The 7,671-nt window shown below is 35.5% G+C and overlaps 1 long non-coding RNA gene across 1 annotated transcript in view; it reads right to left on the bottom strand.

Moving 5' to 3' along the window:
- Positions 1–1,818: 1,818 nt before the first annotated feature.
- Positions 1,819–7,671, bottom strand: part of LOC143976171 (uncharacterized) — a 49,460-nt gene continuing 43,607 nt past the window's right edge. The window contains exon 3 of the long non-coding RNA XR_013272538.1: positions 1,819–3,265. This is a non-coding gene — a long non-coding RNA (uncharacterized LOC143976171). The remainder of the gene's footprint in view (positions 3,266–7,671) is intronic.

The following is a 7,671-nucleotide window of genomic DNA, read 5'->3' as shown; positions in this document are numbered from 1 at the left end:
GCACGAGGCCCATCGTTTTTCCTGAATGTTTGATTGGTGGAGGATTGGAAGTTCCACTATGACGGTGCTTTTTAATATTACCAAGTAATAAGAGAAGGAAGTAACCTGCCCTAGGTTTGATATATATATATATATATATATATATATATATATATATATATTGTATATCATTTAATAATATACCATATACCTTATACCTCATTTAAAAGAAAAAAATTATTACACATTATTCATTCCGAATAAAACAATTTAAAACAAAATCTATATTTAAACCTCTAGGGGCTAAAATGTTTGTCTCATAAATCCAAAATGATTCATGTTGACTTAATTACCTGCCAAAATGACCCCCCCCCCACCCCCATGGTTATGAATTTTTTCTACAGACCAAAATACATTTTTTTCCTGGGCAGCGGCATTGCTGAAATAATATTGAAGAGCGTTTATATATAATTAAGGTGAGCAGATTTTTCACCTGGGGGTGGAGGTGCACAGATGTATGAAGAAGGAGTGAAGACAATTGGGGCTTGATTTAGACACATAGACTGTGCACTTTGCAAAGAAATTTTGCTGTGATTAGGATTATTATATTAGATCTACATATAGCCTTGTCATGCCCAGTTAGCCGGTCGGGATCCCTACTGCTTTAGCGGGTTGAAGATACAGTGTAATACTGCTGACAGCATTCCCATGCTTGTCCAGTCTAACTATAGAAGTTGCAAAGCCTGTGAACTAATTCTAATGCACTTCTCAATGAAAGGGTTGAAGAGGCATAATAGCACACAGGCAAACTAAGTGGCTCCAAAGACTTCCCATGAACATGGCTGGAAAAAGCAGAAAACCGCTCTCCATGGTGAAAAAAACTGGCCGCTACACAGGGCTACAGAAGACGAATCACAATTTTGGGGGAATGTGCGTCTTTATCAAGAGACTGCATTCTGAATTGAAGTGCATTGATTTTATTGTGCATTTTGGCTCTGCCAGTTCCATAGTCAGACTGGACAGGCACATCTTTTCTCTTCCTTTTTGTTGTCTCAGTTATTCTACTACCTGGTCAATTTTTGTAAAGCATAAAGATTCTTTGGCTTTTATTATTATATTATTATTTGGTATAATTGTTTATAGTTATTTATTATATTTTAATTCATGATTTTGTTTTTCAAATTTTATCATGCCTGGGATGTCTACTAGACTCTGGTTTGGACAAATTTAAGTGAGTTATTCCTAAGAATGCAAAATAATTGTACCGCTTTCAGCACCTAAAATCCAACATAATCATACCGCCAGGGAGGTTAACTCATACATTTGATTCCTTGAATTTTTTTACTTTATTAGAAAGTGGACTGTTATGGTTCAGTTTAGCGCAACATAATAATTGATATTTTGTGGAATAGACTTCCAGCAGAGCTAGTTGAGACAATCAACAGTGAAATGAAACATGCATGCAATAAACATAGATCTATACTCAGATCATTGAAAAAAAAAAAAAGAAGAACCGCTTAGTAATTTTCTACCATGAGCTTTCTTGGTTTCTGTTTTCTGTCTACCCCCTCTGTGTGGGGGATTGCCATAGCATTTTAGATGTTCCTCATAATTTTCATATACTGTACTATAAACTTATACATTTGATGATTTCTTTAGTGTGTGAATATTACATAACCATTCTTCTGTACAGGAATATGCATGTTTTCCACACATTAATTAATCCCTTTGCAAGGTCATAAAAATCTACACATACACTGTACATATCAAATTGATATGATAGATAGATAGATAGATAGATAGATAGATAGATAGATAGATAGATAGATAGATAGATAGATAGATAGATAGACAGATAGATAAATAATAAATTAAATATAGGGCTAGACATTTGAAATTAATTAATAACAGTGTTATTGCGACTAGGGCGATCTATAGATTCAGGTAATGTCTGTTTTTATCACATTGCTATGTGCGGAGTGCTATTTTAAAATCTGTGCTGGGACACAACTGATTTCCATAACCGCTTTTGCATTTATTGCCTAAGGGAAAAGCAGGAGCACAACGTTACAATGTTGGAATATACAATAAGGAGAAATTATTAAAGCTTCCAAGTGACAATAATAAAGCAGATTTTTATTTCAGATCTGAAAAGCTAGTTGTGATAAAATGCTTGATTTCAGATAAAGTATTTCAATCTCATTTTAATAATGTACCTGACAGATTAACCTCCCTGGCAATAAAAGATTAATGTCATTTCTTTACTTGGGGAACCTAAATCGACAAAAAGGATATTTGCTGATTTCCTAATACCTTAAAACCATTCAAAGAATATCTCAAATCAATATAAGAAGTTGCATTTAATAGAGACTATCGACACTATCATGAAATGTTTTTTTCCTTTGCCATAACTGATGAACCATTTTTACCTAGTTTACAAGGTTTAATAGGTATTTCTACATATTGTCAGTGTTGTGGAAAAGAAATATATAAATGTGTTTGCAGACATTTGCTTCAACAGCTTAGAAGGCTAACACATTCCACAAGGTCAGGAGAAGCGAGCTAAGAAACAAGGTGCAACATATCTCTGTAGACTACACGATTAACCAACTGCTGTTTTCTTTGAAAATCCAGAAAAGAGGAACAAATTGGTAAGGAAAAATTGCATCCCAATGGCATCAAGCAATTAGTTGGATGACATGTAGAAACCAATGTAGAATAATTAATTCAGAATGCTCTTCTCTCTAAGTTGCAGTGACCTGTTGGGCAAACATCATTACCCATCATCAGTGACAGATGTCTTCACATCTCACCGGTAGGGGCAAAAATGTGGATTAGAAAAAAGGCAGCTTAGTGAATTCTTGGAGGCATAGTGAATTACATCAGTTGCTCAAAAGCAGTAACATATCATTAGTTAAACATTCTCTTTTGGCCTCTGACTTGGACTTAACAGAGCATGTTTCTTGTCAAAACGAACAAATGATATATTCAGTTTGCTAACCATCAGTAATTTTTATAGGGAATAATTTGTAATAAAAGATCAGAAACCAATTTCTGCTATGAATACCAAACAGATGCAGTTATACATGCATGTGTTGCTTATTTTTGAGAGTATCAACCCATTGTAAATAAAACCTTGTGCTTCAACCTAAATAGGCATGTGTAGTAATTTGTATGTCTTTTATTAAGGTTGTTAGTATAATATAGTCTTGCTCTCCAATATGAGTTGGTTTCCTATTGTATTTAGTTGTGTTCTCTCGAAGTCAACGTAGATGTGTCATAAAATCTGTAAAAAAAAAAAAAAAAATCAGATTTATGTTACAGAAAATAAAAATCTTGGTTTATTTGCAGATTTGCACTCCAGTGGGTTAGACAGTCAGTTATCAGCCTTGGGCTAAGGCAGGAGATTGATTAGCCTCCATAATACCCCTTTCACACTGAGGCATTTTTCAGGTGCTTTTGGTCAAAAAGTGCCTATAAAGTGCCTGAAAAACAACTCCCCTGCAGTCTCAGTGTGAAAGCCCAAGGGCTTTCACACTGAGGCGATGCGCTGGCAGGACGTTAAAAAAATCCTGCAAGCAGCATCTTTGGAGCGGTGTATACACCACTCCTTCACTGCTCCTGCTCATTGAAATGAATGGGTACCGCTGCCAAACCCTTTTTTGGCCACTAGTGGGGTGCTTTTAACCTTTGCAAAAATTATGGTAAATCGCCGCTAAGAATAGCGGCACTTTACCGCTGGCGTTGCCAATGCCCCAGTCTGAAATTCAAATCAAATTTTACATTGCATTCCAGTCGCATTCGAACTGTAAACATGTTTCTGAAATCATAGACTGTGTGTGTTATTAGAGTACCATTTCAAAATAATGCTGTTTCAGTTAAGCCAAAGGTGATTTAGAGTCATTGTAATCATTTGATGAAGATTTTTCTTTTGTTTGTCACTTTGTCACAATCAAATTGAAACAAAAAAAAACATTTTTTTCCTTAAAATTTCCTCCTAAACTTGGGGTGCGGCAATAAATACGGTAATTACAAGCATTTCTGAAATATTGAAGGCTTTTATTGACAACATGTTTATGCAAGGAGTCAATATTTGCAATGTTGACCCTTCTTTTTCAAGACCTCTGCAATTCACCCTGGCATGCTGTCAATCAACTTCTGGGCTATATCCTGACTGATAGAAGCTCATTCTTACATAATTAATGCTTGGAGTTTGTCAGAATTTGTGTGTTAAGGTCTGGGGAATTTCCTAGTCATGGACCCAAAAGGTTCATGTTTTGTTCCTCAAGCCTCTTAGTTATCATTTTTGCCTTATGGCAAGGTGCTCCATCATGTTGGAAAAGGTTTGTGATTAGGGATGAGCCGAACACCCCCCTAAAAATTAATTTGAACGTGCGAACACCATTAAAGTCTATGTGACACGAACATGAATAATCATAAGTGATAATTTTGCATGGTATTGGCATAAAAAGTGTTTGGGGACCTGGGTCCTGCCCCAGGGGACATGTATCAATGCAAAAAAAGTTTTAAAAATGCCTGTTTTTTCGGGTGCAGTGATTTTAATAATGCTTAAAGTGAAACAATAAACGTGTAATATTCCTTTAAATTTTGTACCTGGGGGTGTCTATAGTATGCCTGTAAAGAGGCGCATGTTTTCCGTGTTTATAACAGTCTGACAGCAAAATGACATTTCTAAAGGAAAAAAAGTAATTTAAAACGACTTGCGGCTATAATGAATTGTTGGTTTTACAATACACATAAAAGTTCATTGATAAAAATGTCACAGAATTTCTCCACAGGGCGACCCCAAACCAAAATTAAAAAAAAAATGTGTGGGGGTCCCCCTAAATTCCATTCCAGGCCCTTCAGGTGACTTTCTTGGGTGCCCTGAAGCCTTCTTCACAAATGCAGTGGAAATGTTTTTTATGGTATTAAGTACATTTTCATGGCAATGAGGGACTTTGTGATTAATTGCAATTCATCTGATCGCTCTTCATAACATTCTGGAGTATATGCAAATTGCCATCTTCAAATGATGTCATTCTCAAAACTTTTGCCCAAAGCTGTATAGCACTACACATTACATAAATACACATTACACATTACATGAATACAGTATTTGGATGATCCAAGAATGTAATGTCTAGTGCTATACAGGGTGACAGCTGCCTTTTCGTCTAGGGCTAGTATGCCTACCAATGTTTGAAAAGGCCGCTGCTAAAGGTGAATTTGTGATTTAGTCTGACTATTTTCACAGAACAGGAACCAAGACTGGGAACTTTAAAATTACATACTGTATGCGTATTCCTCACTCATCTTCTTTAAAGATGAACTACTGTCAATTTGTAAAAATGATCTTAATAATCTTGTTAAGGCCAGAGGACTAATAGAGAAACATACTTACCTTATACCTTGCTCCTTCAGGCTTCCTCCCTGCCAAACAACTGGTCTTATAAAACTACTCTTCTTCATTGGTCTTTTGGATATCAGCTGCCACCACACCAATGTCATTATGCAAAATTCAGGACCAGTGGTCCTGCAATGTACATTCAAAATGCAGGGCCTATCCACATAACAGGTGTGGAAGAGAGCAATGAATCCTGTTATAGCCAGTTAGACCTAAAAAGAATTAGAGGCTTACTATAGGGTGGTAGGCTACCAAAATGTATTTTTTACAACCTGTTTGGAGTTCAGCTTTAAACAGCGAGTACAGTAAATCAGTGAATTGCCATTACTATTAAAGGAGTATTTGTAGCTGTGCTTAGGTAGATCTAAACCCTAACGAGAATAAATTTAGTTTGCTGACATACTGTATTATAAACAATTGCCTTTTTTCTCGTTCAAAATTTTTTTATTTTATGTTAAAATAAATTACATGTACAGAATATAAGACAAATTATGTGATACCAGAAATAAAAAGTAGACATATTGAAGTACGGATGATACAAAGCAAAGAAGAATTTCAAGATATTCTCGTGGGAATGACAATAAATGGGCTTATATATTTTAGAAATTGAAAACATTCTTATGGCTGAGTTTTAAACATTTTAATACCAAGAAAATATAAATATGTCTAAAAGAAAATATATGATTTTAAAGTTTTGACCATAACTTCTAAAGTATGTTTATAGTAAGTATTATATAGTAAGGGAAGAACATAAAAGGTATATAGGAGGGGAAGGGGAGGGAATAATTCTCCGGAGGAGGTTTTATATATCATCTAAGGTTGTAATTCTATAAAAAATCTTAATCACCATAACAATAAAACTCGGTTGTCAATATTATCTGACGTATAATATTTAATCCAGGGTTTCCATATGATATCAAACTTTGTCATCTGGTTTTTATCTATAGCGTCCATTTTAGCATGGATGAAAGATTGATTCATTCTATGTTTGGTTTCTGCAATATTCACCACATCTATTTTCCACGCATTGGCTATAGTCTGCTTTGCGGCTATCAGGAGTGTAAGAACTAATTTGAATTGTTTCTGATTCAGAAAGGCTGGTTTTAAATTAAGGAGAGCTATAATTGGGTCTGGAAAAATTGGACGATCAAAAAATTTTGTAATTATCAGAAAGATCTTTTTCCAAAATGATTGTACAATTGAGCAATGCCACCAGGTATGTATATAGGTACCTTTTTCTGGACAGCCACGAAAGCAGAGGCCACAATTGCCTTTTTTCATAAAATTTAATTTTTAACCTTTTTTCATGCATATAAATATCTCAGTGTTGTTGATCTTCTCCACCTTTTTAAGCTACTTCCTGTTCATGTGCACTTGCTCCAGTGTTGGTCGCATACAGCATTACTTTGGGCCAGCTTCCTAATAATGACAGTGCAAGGTGTGTCACCACTTATAATCTCCACCAGTGGTGCATATGACAGGGTGACAATGTAGAAGCATAATTGCAAGATGATTGTCACCCCATAACACAAGTGGAGAGAGCTCCAAGCCAAAAAGGTATCTCTGACCATATGTTAAAAATAAAGTCTAATATAGCAAGAGAGTCCAATATAGATGTTCCTTAATGTTAGATTCAGAATTCATATTCAAAAAACTTTTTTAATCCTAAATGTAAATTATTGAATAGATATGATGTACCAGTGCTTTTTCCAACAGAAGAAACGGCTCAAAGTTAACTATGAAAAAAAAGTACAATTTTTTTATTCAATAAAAGATTAAAAACGCTTAAAAAATTCACATCAAAAAGGGCTCATCTGAAGTATCCCGCACGGTGAAAATCGCATCTGTTCATCGGTAAACTGTTTAAGGGGATCTGCACTGTCCTGCAGCACTTGCCTGAGATGTTGGTAAGATTGCCAAATCGGTTTGACAAAGAAGAGCATGCTCCGAAATGGGTTACTGCCCACTGTTGTGTGACATCATCTTGCTGCCACTGCATTTCACTCTGGTTCCAGAACCCAGAAGCCATCTTGCCAACATCTCAGTCCCGCGCTGCGGGAACAATTTAGCGATGGCCAGATGTAATCTTCACTGTGCAGCATATTTAAGATGAGCCCTTTTTTATGTGAATTTTGTAGGTGATTTTAATCCTCTCTTATTGAATAAACATAGTGGTATTGCACTTAGAGGCATTTCCTTTTTTATTTTCATAGTTACCTCAGTAACAGGTAGTGTCTAAATTAGGATCTCTCAGGGATTCCTTGAGGCTGGGTTCACACTATTGC

Source organism: Lithobates pipiens, unplaced genomic scaffold, assembly GCF_037356315.1.
Source record: "Lithobates pipiens isolate NorthernLeopardFrog02 unplaced genomic scaffold, aLitPip1_a1.2 Scaffold_13, whole genome shotgun sequence".
In the NCBI taxonomy this organism is placed as follows: Eukaryota; Metazoa; Chordata; class Amphibia; order Anura; family Ranidae; genus Lithobates; species Lithobates pipiens.
Note: the sequence above shows the minus strand (reverse complement) of the source record. Positions and strands in the feature narration are given on the sequence as shown.